This window comes from Mercenaria mercenaria, chromosome 11, assembly GCF_021730395.1.
Source record: "Mercenaria mercenaria strain notata chromosome 11, MADL_Memer_1, whole genome shotgun sequence".
In the NCBI taxonomy this organism is placed as follows: Eukaryota; Metazoa; Mollusca; class Bivalvia; order Venerida; family Veneridae; genus Mercenaria; species Mercenaria mercenaria.
Genome location: NC_069371.1, coordinates 8,398,277 through 8,411,707, shown reverse-complemented (window position 1 = coordinate 8,411,707; position 13,431 = coordinate 8,398,277). Strand labels below are relative to the sequence as shown.

Sequence of the window (13,431 nt, the reverse complement as noted above, 5' to 3'; positions counted from 1 at the left end):
CATTCTCATAAATTGTATTCAGCATTTAGAAATGACCATGTAATGATCGGACCCGAGCTGATACATTTTGATTCAAGCACAGCATGTTACATTTTGCACTTTTTCTTCTGAATTCAATATAAAAAGAATGTGTATAAATTCATTTAAGACAGATAACATGGAGGAAATGATAGTAATAATTATTATATAAAATAATCTAGTCAGTAGCCAGACTACAACTTGTAGTATATTTCAAAGATATTTTAAAGTTACAAGTACGAAAAATGCCATGAATTATTTTTTAAGATTGTATATTTTTACTGTTTTGTTTGTTTCAGCTGTCTTTTTACCAGTTTCTGATACGTTATGAAGCAACATAATGATACGTTAAACATTTTAAAGAAATTAATTCTGAAATGTATTTATATTTGCGTGGTATAGTTATAACTTTAATTCCTTTTCTCACCATATACAGACACCAACCATCCAATATGCCAGGTGTAAATAATTAGCCGTTTTCAAAATGTAAAAGATTAAGACGACTTCGATAAATGATCTGATATACGCGCAGAGTTATCTTTCCAAACTGATTATTGTCTAAATATCTTTAATTTCATTAAATGTCAGAATTATGCATATACATGAAAGAATTACAATACTGAATTATTTATTACATACATAACTTCTAATCATATGCAATAAGATATTGTAATATATCTGTCTTTGACATTTCAGATACTTTTAATATTGTTTATCTAAAAAATCTACATGTACCCAAATATGTATTAAATACAAAATATTGTTTATTTCTAACAACTCTTACTTATATTTATACCATATCTACCAGTATGAATAAGTAAAGAATGAAGTTGAGAAAAAACATATCTACCAGTATATATTGATAAACTGAATGCTCTGACATTTGCTGCATTATGATTTTATTTCAGTTAAAACTTTTTAAAACCGTGAACAATTTGATCAGTCATTTTATGTAATAAAAAGCAAGTTCACGTTTTCCTTTTAAACTTTGAGACAAAAAATGGACTTGATTTATTTTTAATACTTTTATGAACGAGATTGCATGCCCAGTTTGTCCACTGAGACACGGTTTGACATTGTTGAAGCTTTTAATGGAACCTCGAGGTACCTTAATGATATTTTAAATATGGACAACCTATGTTTTTCAGAAATGGTGAAACACATTTATCCAAAGAAGTCTAATGCCCCTGAATCAGAAGCGTCATTTTTTTAGTTACATTTAACAATAGTGAATAGTTGTTTAGAAACAAAAATATATGATAAAACAGACGATTTTAATTTTGGAATTGTCAACTTTGCTCACCTTGGTTGGGATGTCCCTATCTAGCGACATCATACGGTGTCTATATTTCACAACTTATTCGTTTTGCAAGAGCTTGCTTAAAGTTAGAGTATTTCAATGGTAGAAATCTTCATATTACCAAAAATTTATTGCATCAGGATTACCGATATCATAAACTACGGAAGGCTTTCACAAAATTTTACTACAGATCGTCCGAACTTTTAAAGAAATATAACACAAACCTTAAATCACTTATAAAACTTGGCCTTGCACACCTCGCATACCATGGGAATGTGATTTATAAAATTTGAAAAATTAAACATAAGGCTTATTTTCATCAAATACATGTATTTGTAAAAAAAATGTGTAAAAAAGTTTATCAAAAGAGGATACAATGCAAAAATCGTTAAGCACAGTGCATGTTTGGTGACTGACCCCTCTACAGTTAGTCGCTACGCTTTCCTTTTTATGCCCCCGAAGGGAGGCATATAGTTTTTGAACCGTCGGTCTGTCGGTCTGTCAGTCTGTCGGTCTGTCCGCAATTTCCGTGTCCGGTCCATATCTTTGTCATCGATGGATGGATTTTCAAATAACTTGGCATGAATGTGTACCACAGTAAGACGACGTGTCGCGCGCAAGACCCAGGTCCGTAGCTCAAAGGTCAAGGTCACATTTAGACATTAAAGGATAGTGCATTGATGGGCGTGTCCGGTCCATATCTTTGTCATCAATGGATGGATTTTCAAATAACTTGGCACGAATGTGTACCACTGTAAGACGACGTGTCGCGCGCAAGACCCAGGTCCGTAGCTCAAAGGTCAAGGTCACACTTTGACATTAAAGGATAGTGCATTGATGGGCGTGTCCGGTCCATATCTTTGTCATCGATGGATGGATTTTCAAATAACTTGGCATAAATATGTACCACAGTAAGACGACGTGTCGCGCGCAAGATCCAGGTCCGTAGCTCAAAGGTCAAGGTCACACTTAGACGTTAAAGGATAGTGCATTGATGGGCGTGTCCGGCCCATATCTTTGTCAGCGATGGATGGATTTTCAAATAACTTGGCTTGAATGTGTACCACAGTAAGACGACGTGTCATGCGCAAGACCCAGGTTCGTAGCTCAAAGGTCAAGGTCACACTTAGATGTTAAAGGATAGTGCATTGATGGGCGTGTCCGGTCCATATCTTTGTCATCGATGGATGGATTTTCAAATAACTTGGCATGAATGTGTACCACAGTAAGACGACGTGTCACACGCAAGCCCCAGGTCCGTAGCTCAAAGGTCAAGGTCACACTTAGACGTTAAAGGTCATTTTTCATGATAGTGCATTGATGGGCATGTCCGGTCCATATCTTTGTCATTCATGCATGGATTTTAAAATAACTATGCATGAATGTGTGACACAGTAAGACGACGTGTCGCGCGCAAGACCCAGCTACGTAGGTCAAAGGTCCTAAACTCTAACATCGGCCATAGCTATTCATTCAAAGTGCCATCGGGGGCATGTGTCATCCTATGGAGACAGCTCTTGTTGACTGTGCGATGACTAATAAAGTATAAGGTTCCATGATGTTTTTCTCCTAAATCCTACAAAAACCGGCGGAGGGAGTGGAATTTTGTCTTGCAGCTTGCTTAGTCGTGCCTTTAAAAGTTAGACTCTTGGTGCTCTGACTTCAGGCAAGTTTTCGAGTACATTGGCGTAGTTATACCTTAGATTGATCCTATATACTTTTTTACTTTATATGATCTGGTATTTAGTCACTAACAGAGCCTTTCTCAGCTTGTTGAAAATAGGGTACATGCGAAGTTGGCATGCCCTAAATGCGTTTGGTTTAATTTATTTTATTCCCAAAAATATACAAAAATATATTGAAATACAATCATTACATGTACAGTAGATGAAAAGGATTAGAACGAAAGACAAGTCTTATAGAGTTCTTCTCCTAAACGCGTTTAAGCCACCAGTGTCCTTTATATAGGTTACAGAGTGTTCCAAGGTTTTTTGTTTGTCTCGTAGTTTGTGTTGCGTATGCTGTCTTGTTTGTTGTTGGCGTTTCTTTCCTCTCTCCCCTCCCCCATCCCCCGCCCCGCCTTCCATTTGCGACCACTTACTAGTATTTGCGCCCCATCTTCTTTTACTGTAAGTGAGTTATTGTGCCCACCGTATTTCTGGCAGATTCAAATAAATAAGGAAACCACAGTTGAAAAAGACTGGAATTTAATGTCAGCAAACGTGTCACTAAAGCATGTAAAGATGACAAATCAATACAATTAATTAAGTACGGGAAGACAAATTATTTAATAAATCAGTTGAATACTGATATACCCGCATACACATATATCATGATACAATTACATGCTAATGCTATGAAACATCACATCTATAAGGTGATTTATATCAAACTGCACCCATATATCAATGAGAATTAATAATTCTATTTCTATTTCGAATAGACACAAACATCACTGAAAAGTCAAATTGTGCCTATTTCAAGTGTCAATATCACTTCTTGCACAAACACAAAGATAAAAAGTTCAACTGCGCACTAGCACACATGTGCTTGAATGATCCTTGTATACCTATCAATGAAATATTCATGATAGTCTCTTTGTGAACTGTCAATTGCACTTTTATCACAAGCTACATCAATATACAAACACTATAACATTTAACGCGATGAATACTGGAATGTTAGTGCATGTGAGATGCATATCAGAGTCTATTTTAAACTGATAATGCACTCGATATTTCACTATCACTACAATATGTAAACAAAGCTTGTTTCAATATTAACATTCATAAGCATAGGAGAAAGAGCAAAATAAATTAGCAAACATAAATAACATATTGCATACATACAAAGCTCATGCACAACTAATGTACTTTTGCTTAAACTACACTATTAAAGCTGCAACACAACACGAATACTAACAAATCATAAGCGTAGGAGAAAGAGCAAAATAAATTAGCAAACATAAATAACATATTGCATACATACAAAGCTCATGCACAACTAATATACTTTTGCTTAAACTACACTATTAAAGCTGCAACACAACATGATACTAGCAAAACAAAGGTGTAAACAACACATTGAAGTACATCTGTCTTTATTTCAGACAAATTAAACACAAATAAATAAAAAAATTGGGCATTGGAAATGGGTGGGCGGGTAATTGAAAATCAGTGTGACACGCTGAACAACTAAGAACTAAGTGACGCTACATTTCGCGGTTCCTATCTTAAAGATGATAGAAATTACCCAATCAAAATTTAAGTAACAACAAAACTATCACCAATGAAAAAACGGGAGATAAATTTTGGTTACCGGCTGAAACCAGGAAGTGAAGAACAAGCCGAGCTAAAGTCGGGTGTGCTTGAATTAAATATTTTAATTGAATTAAAATAAACCAATTAAAGCCCTATTTTTAGATTCAAATAAATAAGGAAACCACAGTTGAAAAAGACTGGAATTTAATGTCAGCAAACGTGTCACTAAAGCATGTAAAGATGACAAATCAATACAATTAATTAAGTACGGGAAGACAAATTATTTAATAAATCAGTTGAATACTGATATACCCGCCAACCCTCAGCCAAGCCCAGCAAAAACTATAAATACAAAGCAGAGAGAAAAATAAAATCAGCAATACACAACCAAATTATAGGGTTGAATGACAAAAGATCCTACCTTACAGTAGATAAGATAAAAATAGCCTGCAAAAAAAAAACACATTAATTCATAAAGAATTATGAAGGTTACAGACGTTTGACTGTGTATGTTTAGATTTCCTAATTGACGTAGTAAAGTTTATGTCAAAGTAGATATAACTCTAAGGAAAAGAATCTTAAACGATTTGAACCTTCTGAGTTTAGATGTAAACCACCATCCGCTTTGCGAATAAAAAACGTTTAATGTCGCCTCTAAAACAAAAGGGTCTGTAAGACCTGATAAATTTGAAGTTTAACTCAGAAGCCAAATAATCCTGTAAATGAAAATTGAACTGTTGAACAGTTGATTTAGTATGTGAGTGATCTACCGGTCTGGGTAAGATAGAAGAAAATATAATAGCAATATCCTTGTTGCATTTGCGAATAGAAGCCACCAAATTGGCGAAATCTGAAGACATGTGCTGTAGTGAATGACCATTTGCAATATTGTTAGTTCCCACATGAATTATCACAAAATTGAAGTCCGCAAGTGGAACTGCTCTGGAGTCGACCAGAAATGATAATTTGCCAATTGTAGCCCCCGGAAAGGCAAATATAGACACGCCTTGAATTGAAGGTAGATGTTTAATAATAGAGTCTCCCATATAATGCAAACACGTCGCACGTCTGTAACAATAAATAAAGAAATATTGTGTACAATAATACGATGAGCCTAATATACTTATAAATAAAATTTTATGCATATGTTTATGATAAAAACAGATAAAAGGCTGTACTGTAATATGTGAAGTAACATATCAAAAACACTATACTCAATGTGTTCAAACAACTGAACCATTTAATATGCCCACACCAGAAAAGTCTGTCCGGAAAGTGAAAACGTCTAACCGACAACAGACACATAACTCCGTTAGGATGAAATGCCTGAATGTGACATACCACTGGCCAGTGTCTCAAACTGAGTTTTTAATAAACGTACTATATTTCTGTTTAAGTTATTAGCTACAAAGCGTGAAATTTTAAATTTGCCTACTAGCGAATATTGAATATACCTTTTGTATGCATCAGAGCGCCAGTCTCCCAAGAGTTGAATGAGATCAGGCGGAATTTCCATTTGAAAGGCTAGAGTAGCGAAACCTCTTCTGAAGGAATATGTAGAAATTCAGCTGGGTTAAGACCAATCTTACGAATACAAGATCTCAATTAGTTTGAAACAACTGATAAGTAACTACTTTGCCAGAAGTCAAAATGAAAAGAGGGGCATTATCTCCAGCTGGGAAGACTTTAACCATGTTACGGAAAGCTGTAACTGGACATAAACAGGAGTCTGAAATAGAAGATAAAGGAGTTCTCAGAATTCTTTCACCTGCCTGAATGGTCTTTGTCCAGTGCATAGAAACCAACAATTCATTATTTAAACACTTCAACATCTTTCCTTAGTAAAAAATTTGGATTCATAAGATCCTTTTTAACGGTAGGGACCAGATTTGATTTCCTGGCCATTAGAAAAAGGCAAACAGAAATAAACACCATAAGTGATATTATCTCTTTAGAAAAGTCTAAACTAAATAAATATTTTGTAGTATAACGGGTGCAATAGCTTCAGCTTGTTTAACTGAATGCTGTTTCAACTTAGCAATACCTTTTAGAGATAGATTTAGTAGAAAGTTGTTGATATAATCGGTTTCGCAACCTAACATCTGATGCATGGTTTTGATGCCACTGATATAATTCTGTATAGAATCTACTGATCTAGAGGATCTCCTCAAAAACTGAGCATACAACTGAAGGGTAATAGTTGACACTGGGAGAAAACACAATTTAAAATATAAACAAAACATTAAAAATGTCTTCCATTGAATTCTGAGATTTCTTCTGGAGCCTTCTGCGTGAGCAGCCTTGTTAGTAGCTCTCAGATCTTGCTTCAAGACATTCAATTGAGACTCTGAAAATTTAAAAATAAAACTGTACTCCTGTCCGCTTAAACTGCAAATTAGAAAACTGCTTATTTGAAACTGATTGTGAACAAATAAATGCAACTTCATCAGTTATTGATAAATTGGAAGTCAGATCCAGAACCTGACATTCCTTTAATTCTGAATCATTCACCAGTCTTCTAAATTCCTGCTCATGATAACTGCTTAAATGCCATCTAGATAAATGATCTGCAATACGATTCTCATCTGAGCTTAAATGTTGAACTCTGATTTCAAAACTCATTTATGCAGCAATGTAACATATTTCTCTCAAACAACTTTGCAGAAATGGACATTTTGACCGACCTGTATTTACAGTGATGCATACTGACAAGTTTATCACACAAAATGACAATTTTATGATGTCTTAAGTGTTTTCCCCATAAGTGAAGGCAAACAACTACAGATAAATCTCTAAAGCACCTATGTGTAACTGTTTTTGTAAAATACTTTCTGGAAATTTGTATGAAAGTAATTTCCTTTCCAAAACCGCCACAAGCTTGTAAACAAGCATCAGAGGAAAAAAACCGCATCAGCAGAAGACCAATTACCAATGACATTAAGAAACACCATTAAATAATGGTAAAAAGAATCCCACCATAAAATGTCCTTTTTAACTTCTTGAGGAATATTGTGTGAGTCTGTACTGTCCATAACATACAATTGTTTTAACCAATTTAACAACCTACTTATAAAACCCGACTTGACTTGACACACGCTCAATGAAATTCAATTTACCAAGTAATGACTGAACTTCTTTGATTGAAGCTTGATCCTTGAACAACCATGAGTGAACGAGATAACGAATTTCTGTTAATCTCTCCGGAGTTATTTCCATTGTATTTTTATAGTGTCAAATAGAAACACCTAAAAAGGACATGGTGGTTGTTGGTGGACAGCTTTTGTTAGGTGATTCTTCAATACCACACTTAGACAAGACTTTTTCTAAAGTAAATAAGCTGATTGAGCTCTTTCTGGTCTTTCAACACCTGCAAAGTCATCCAAATAATTTAAAATAAAAACTCTAAAATTGAACAAAATAAATGCTATCGCATTGGTAACCTTTGACAAATAGCTGCTGCACTTCTGAGACCCATCGACAAAACCGTATCACAGAATAAATGTTTCTTCCAGACAAGGCTACTAGATTGTACTGAGAGGGACAAATACTTATTTGGCGATATGCCCTTCTCAGATCTTTTTTAAACATTAATGTCCTTGACCTTTAGATAAATTAAATTAATAAATCGTCTATCTTTGGGTACAATAAAGAAACTGTTCACCTAGGTAGAAATCTTTATCTATATGGTCATTAACCGAGTTAGGTTTGGAACTACTTAATCTAAATTATTCTTCTCTCTGTGACCGACTTTTTTGAACTGTATTTAACGGGGAATGACTATATTGCTGTAAAAAGGATTTGATTTAAATGGACCAATGATAGCTTTTTCACTGAGTTCTGTTTTCAAAAAGTTGTTAATTGCATCCGGAAATTCAGTTGCCCTTTTATAATTTTGTATTTCCATATTTCTTTTTGATTTGTGCAACACGTTTTCTTGACCTATAATTCCAAGAGGAACCCAATATTCAAGAAGATCGCATACCAATAAATCTTTATAATCAAACTGTTCCAAGTTTTTCTCACGTATCAGTGTTTATCTTATCATTAACCCTGATACGACAACCTTCGAAATTAAATTTGCCTGAACTTTTAACCTGTTCATGTAAATCTATCATTTCATGTAATGTATTATAGTTTGAAATCGGTACTAAACTGTTACAAATAAGACAGGTATGATTGTGATTACACGCAACTTCTAATTTTGGAGTAGTACTACTTGATTTTTGTAACAAAACATTGGCATGAATAAATCTTCTGTTTTCCCTTCGTCTTTGAAATTGACAGTATAATTTTTAAGTCAAGCTGACATATGTGGGCAAGAGGATGAACTCTCGGATGCTGTAGCTTAACCTTATCTTGAATCCAACAAGTAGCACAAATATGTTGTGCGTACCTGAGTTTCCCTTAACTACTACTGTGTGACTATTTTTATGGTCACACTTGTTACGTTGGTAGAAAGAGCAAAACCTAACTGGTGACTCTTCTTCAGGTGATTGTTGTTTAAAAGGGGGATTATGTAACCTTTATTCCTGCCCCTGACGCCCTGATGCGAAGCTGATTTGCTACTACTCTTGTTCAACAAAATTAATTCTAATAAGTGAAATCATCTTCCAATTTTTAGTACCTAGCTCAATTCTCTCAAAACTGCTGCATAAAAGATTTGAGCGTTTTAAATTCATAAGTAGAATTCAAGTACATGATACGCTTAAGAAGAGCTATTCTACCATTTCTTTCTACAGATTTGATGGATGGATCAGATATGATCTTAATTCACCTGCTACAAACAAGTTTAATCTAAATTTGAAAGGTAATATGTTGGTTTACAAATTCATATCTCAATTGTGCATGAGGGTATTTTTGTTTGTATTTAACCTTATCCGACGATTTCATGGTAATACCAGATTTTTTACTGGAACGTTTATGTTTTTTTATGTTTCTTATGATGCGATTTGGATGAATTAGAACTATGTTCATCGTGTGTTTTTGAGTTATCTTCAGTAGAACCATCCGAATCTGAGTCACTGTCCGAACTCGAGCTATCCGAACTTGAATCGCTCGATGAAACTTGCAGGCCTAAATCTTTTAACTGTTTAGAAGCCTTTTTTTTCAAGGATTTGGACTTTCTTAAATCTGCTATAGTTATAGATTCAAGTTCATCTTTTTTAACTGATAAGTTCTTGTTTTGAACTGAATCTGTAGAAGTTGTTGTTGTTTGTGTTTTTAAATTATTGGAAGAAATATCCAAACCTCTTAGAGCCTTGACCTCGTCTCTTTTCCTCACCACTTTCTGGCGTAATTCTTCTTTCTGTTTAATTTTCTTGAGTTTTGCTTCGTCTTTTTCTAGAGTTTCCAACTCATGTTGCAATTTTTCGATTTCCTGATCGTCCGAATCAACCTCCTCGGGTAAAGAGTGTTTCCCATCATCCTCTGCGGAAGATGCGTTTGATTTTTGCGTTTTAGATTTTACCGGCGAGAAAACCGAATCTTTTCTAGTATCCTCAGCAACCTGATCATCATTGTTATCGCTGTTATCTTTAGTGTCTAGCGATATCCCTGTTCGTTCATCAGTTTATAGTTAAGTTTTGCTCCCTTTCGCAATCCCGTTGCCATTTTATGAAGAGCAATTTTGATGAAACCTTGACAAATCAATGTTAACATGCAAATGTGTACGTATTGCACCACATTTTTTTGCACAAGTCAATTGACGATTTATGTACTGTTGTTCACAAAGTCCAATGAAAAAGTTATTTTTAATACAATAAACCCTTAAAGGGTTTATTTAATTTCTCTAATTATAATATTGTTATTCCATATGTTGACATGTTATTTAAATATCACAGATTTATCCAATTTCCTTTGTTATAGTTCTTTTTAACTACTAATTGAAAATCAGTTGTGACACGCCTGAACAACTAAGAACTAAATGACGTACATTCGCGCGGTTCCTATTTTAAAGATGATAGAAATACCCAATCAAAATTTAAGTAACAAACAAAATATCACCAATGAAAAACGGGAGATAAATTTTGGTTACCGGCTGAAACCAGGAAGTGAAGAACAAGCCGGGCTAAAGTCGGGTGTGCTTGAATTAAATATTTTAATTGAATTAAAATAAACCTATTGTGCCCACCGTATTTCTGGCACCTGGACGTCCCTGGGCGGTACCCCAATGTGTTGTTTTTCCTGCTTGTTTGTTGTGAGTGTGCGTGCGTGCGTGACTTCAATCAATTTGTCAAAATAACTTGAAAAAAGAATCGTTTAAATGATATGTATTAATCAACTATTACACAGTCATGCATTATGCACATCTTCTTTTTCAGAGGTTAAAATCTTACAATCTTTTTTTTCAGGCGCCCTCGAAAGGGGTTAGGCCTACGTACCCCATTTATTTTCCCCGTCGCCTTACAATAAATAAATCATTATCAATACAATCATACATAGTACTCGACCTTATGTTAGAATTCTGTTACATTAAATCCTTTTACTTGAGGCACCCTAGAAAAAAAAGATATTCACATTTTTTTGTGTTTTATAATTGTTTACCAATTGCCTGACGTTTCTTTTATCAAAATATAATGGTATAATGAATTATCTGCAAACGTTTTGGACAGTGGCCATCACTTTGAAATTTGTCTCTACTTGAGCTTGAGGAAATATCGTGAATTATACAAAATTTATATAAAAAGGCACGGTAAAAGTTGTTTAAATTTTGCATACAAGTCTCTAACTCACCGGATACATTATATTGCTGTAACATTGTTTTGAACATTTGAAATATTCACCATTAGGTGGGCCGATCATTTAAGATATATTTTGAAAAAAATGTAAATGTCTTTATTCCTAATTTTTAACGTTTACTGAAAATATCGTAAAAGAACCCAAACAATTAATGCGGAAAGAACATTACCGTAGGCCTGCATGATATGAATTAAAGTATACAGTCAGATTTAGTAGTGTTTAATCTTTAGTACTTCGAGTACTTTTATTCGACTGGGTTATCTGCCCTTACAGTCGACGCCATTTTCGGATAACGAAATAGCGTTTACTTAGCGGCAAAAAATACATATTTCTCAAGTTTATTGGTCTTACGTGCTTCCAGCCTAACATTTACAGGTCTCAAACAAAGATGTATACATGCTACATAAAACATTTGTAAGTGTTTGTATACTTCAAAGTTTCCTGGTCATGATTTTTTTTTGCCACCGCCTTCGCAGGCAAAAGGTTGAAGAGGTGAATATTTGTTCGGACAGGTTTTATTTTAGATGTTACTTAGATGTAGTTTTATTTACACGACAAATAGCCCTATATCAATACAGAATGTACGAAAATAGACAAACGGAGAGGATAGATATGTAAATTAAGTTGCCATTGTTGATGTTTTTTGCTTTTGGAGCACTTTTAGAATCTGTCCGTAGGTAAAATCTGCATAATTTGCAATATCCAGTATCCCAGACTCACCAGTTTCGACGCACATAACAAGCAACATGGCCGCGCTTTTTCATTCAGTATCATACGTGAGTCTATTAGATGTTGCTTATGCACTAACCTTTTATGCATTGAATCATACCAATAACATCTTATTCTAAACAACTGACTGTCAGAAATTAAAAGGTAAACAACAACTAGTGTGGTCGGCCATTCTTTTTTCTAACACACCTATTTCGACGCATCTTACATGATACTTGTTACGAAGCTTTTGATTGGCTTAAATATTTGTGCAACCACTGTAAGTAATGTGCTACACCATAACTGTCATGGATGCTGCAATAAAACTTGACACAAAAGCAGATGCAAGTAGATAATCAATATTAAGGTCAAATGATATAAATAAATCTGAAAACATTTTAACATTCATGCAGATAAGGGGCTAAAACATAAATAATCACTCTGCTTTTTTAATACACACTGTCTGATGTTTTTTCTTTCATTTCATTCTGGACTGCAGTGTTTACAGAGGAATTTGGCACATTTTGTTTTTTTTACAAAACTTTAGATGAACCCAGTGTTCGCAGCCTACTTGACAAGAGAAAAAAATGAAGTGTGTAGTAATGATCGCACTAATATATAATGCGTACACCTTCCAAAACAGTGCATAAAATAGTGCGACTACATGTGTCACATGGCAGTGATGTGACCTTGATAGCACCAAAGTCGCTGCAGACGTACAACAAAATTTCCAGTAACTTTTTTAATCTAAGCTTCCACAGGGACATTTCTAAAATGGGTGAAAATCTGCATTAGTAGAAACATTAAAAATCATGTATAGGGTAAATGTAAGTTGATAAATATCTTAAAATCCTGAACTTTCCAACTTTTTTATAGGTAAAAGTAACCATGATGTTCTCTGTCATTACACCGAGTAATTACGTCATCGGAAACCCCAAGTTAATCGAGAACGAGGTCATAACAAAAATGGCGTCGAAATAGGTGTGCGTAAAATTACGTGGTGCGACGATACCTGTATGGTTTAAATAAAGGTAAGGCTTTTTTAGTTTGTATATTTCATAATTGGGGGGCTGCTGCCCCCCACACCCCCCGCATTTTCTAAACCTGGCGAGGAAAATATATCCATGCTACCATATCGATAAATAAAAGAATGCCCAAATAATGAGAATAGCTACGGACAGATTCTAAAGTCTAGCCGTTATCATTTTCTGATAGTGGGGCAATGCCTTGGGTGTCCTGTTTAGCATTTTTGATGGTTGAGAAGAGCTTTTTACGGGAGAAGTTTTGACCTGGTTTGGGGTTATTTGGATCACCTGAATGTGCTTCTAGGACATACTCTAGGTAGTTTGTGTGGGCCTGCTTTATCTCCATTATGACCTGGTTTCTGAAATTGATATAAAAAAATAT

The 13,431-nt window shown here is 34.7% G+C and overlaps 1 protein-coding gene and 1 long non-coding RNA gene across 3 annotated transcripts in view; one reads left to right on the top strand and one right to left on the bottom strand.

Moving 5' to 3' along the window:
• Positions 1–3,392: 3,392 nt before the first annotated feature.
• LOC128547007 (uncharacterized) lies at positions 3,393–10,108 on the bottom strand. The gene is made up of 3 exons (XR_008366254.1): positions 9,826–10,108; positions 5,000–5,025; positions 3,393–3,476 (listed from the first exon to the last, which is right to left on the bottom strand). It is a non-coding gene; the product is annotated as an uncharacterized LOC128547007 (long non-coding RNA).
• A 1,486-nt stretch (positions 10,109–11,594) lies between these two features.
• The window catches only part of LOC123531704 (protein suppressor of hairy wing-like), a 41,064-nt gene continuing 39,227 nt past the window's right edge, over positions 11,595–13,431 (top strand). Inside the window, exons 1-2 of one of the 2 annotated variants that reach the window (XM_053518492.1) lie at positions 11,595–11,730; positions 12,901–13,055. The gene's annotated coding sequence lies outside the window, so the exon portion shown is untranslated. The remainder of the gene's footprint in view (positions 11,731–12,900; positions 13,056–13,431) is intronic. The other variant, XM_045312898.2, reaches the window with a different exon arrangement.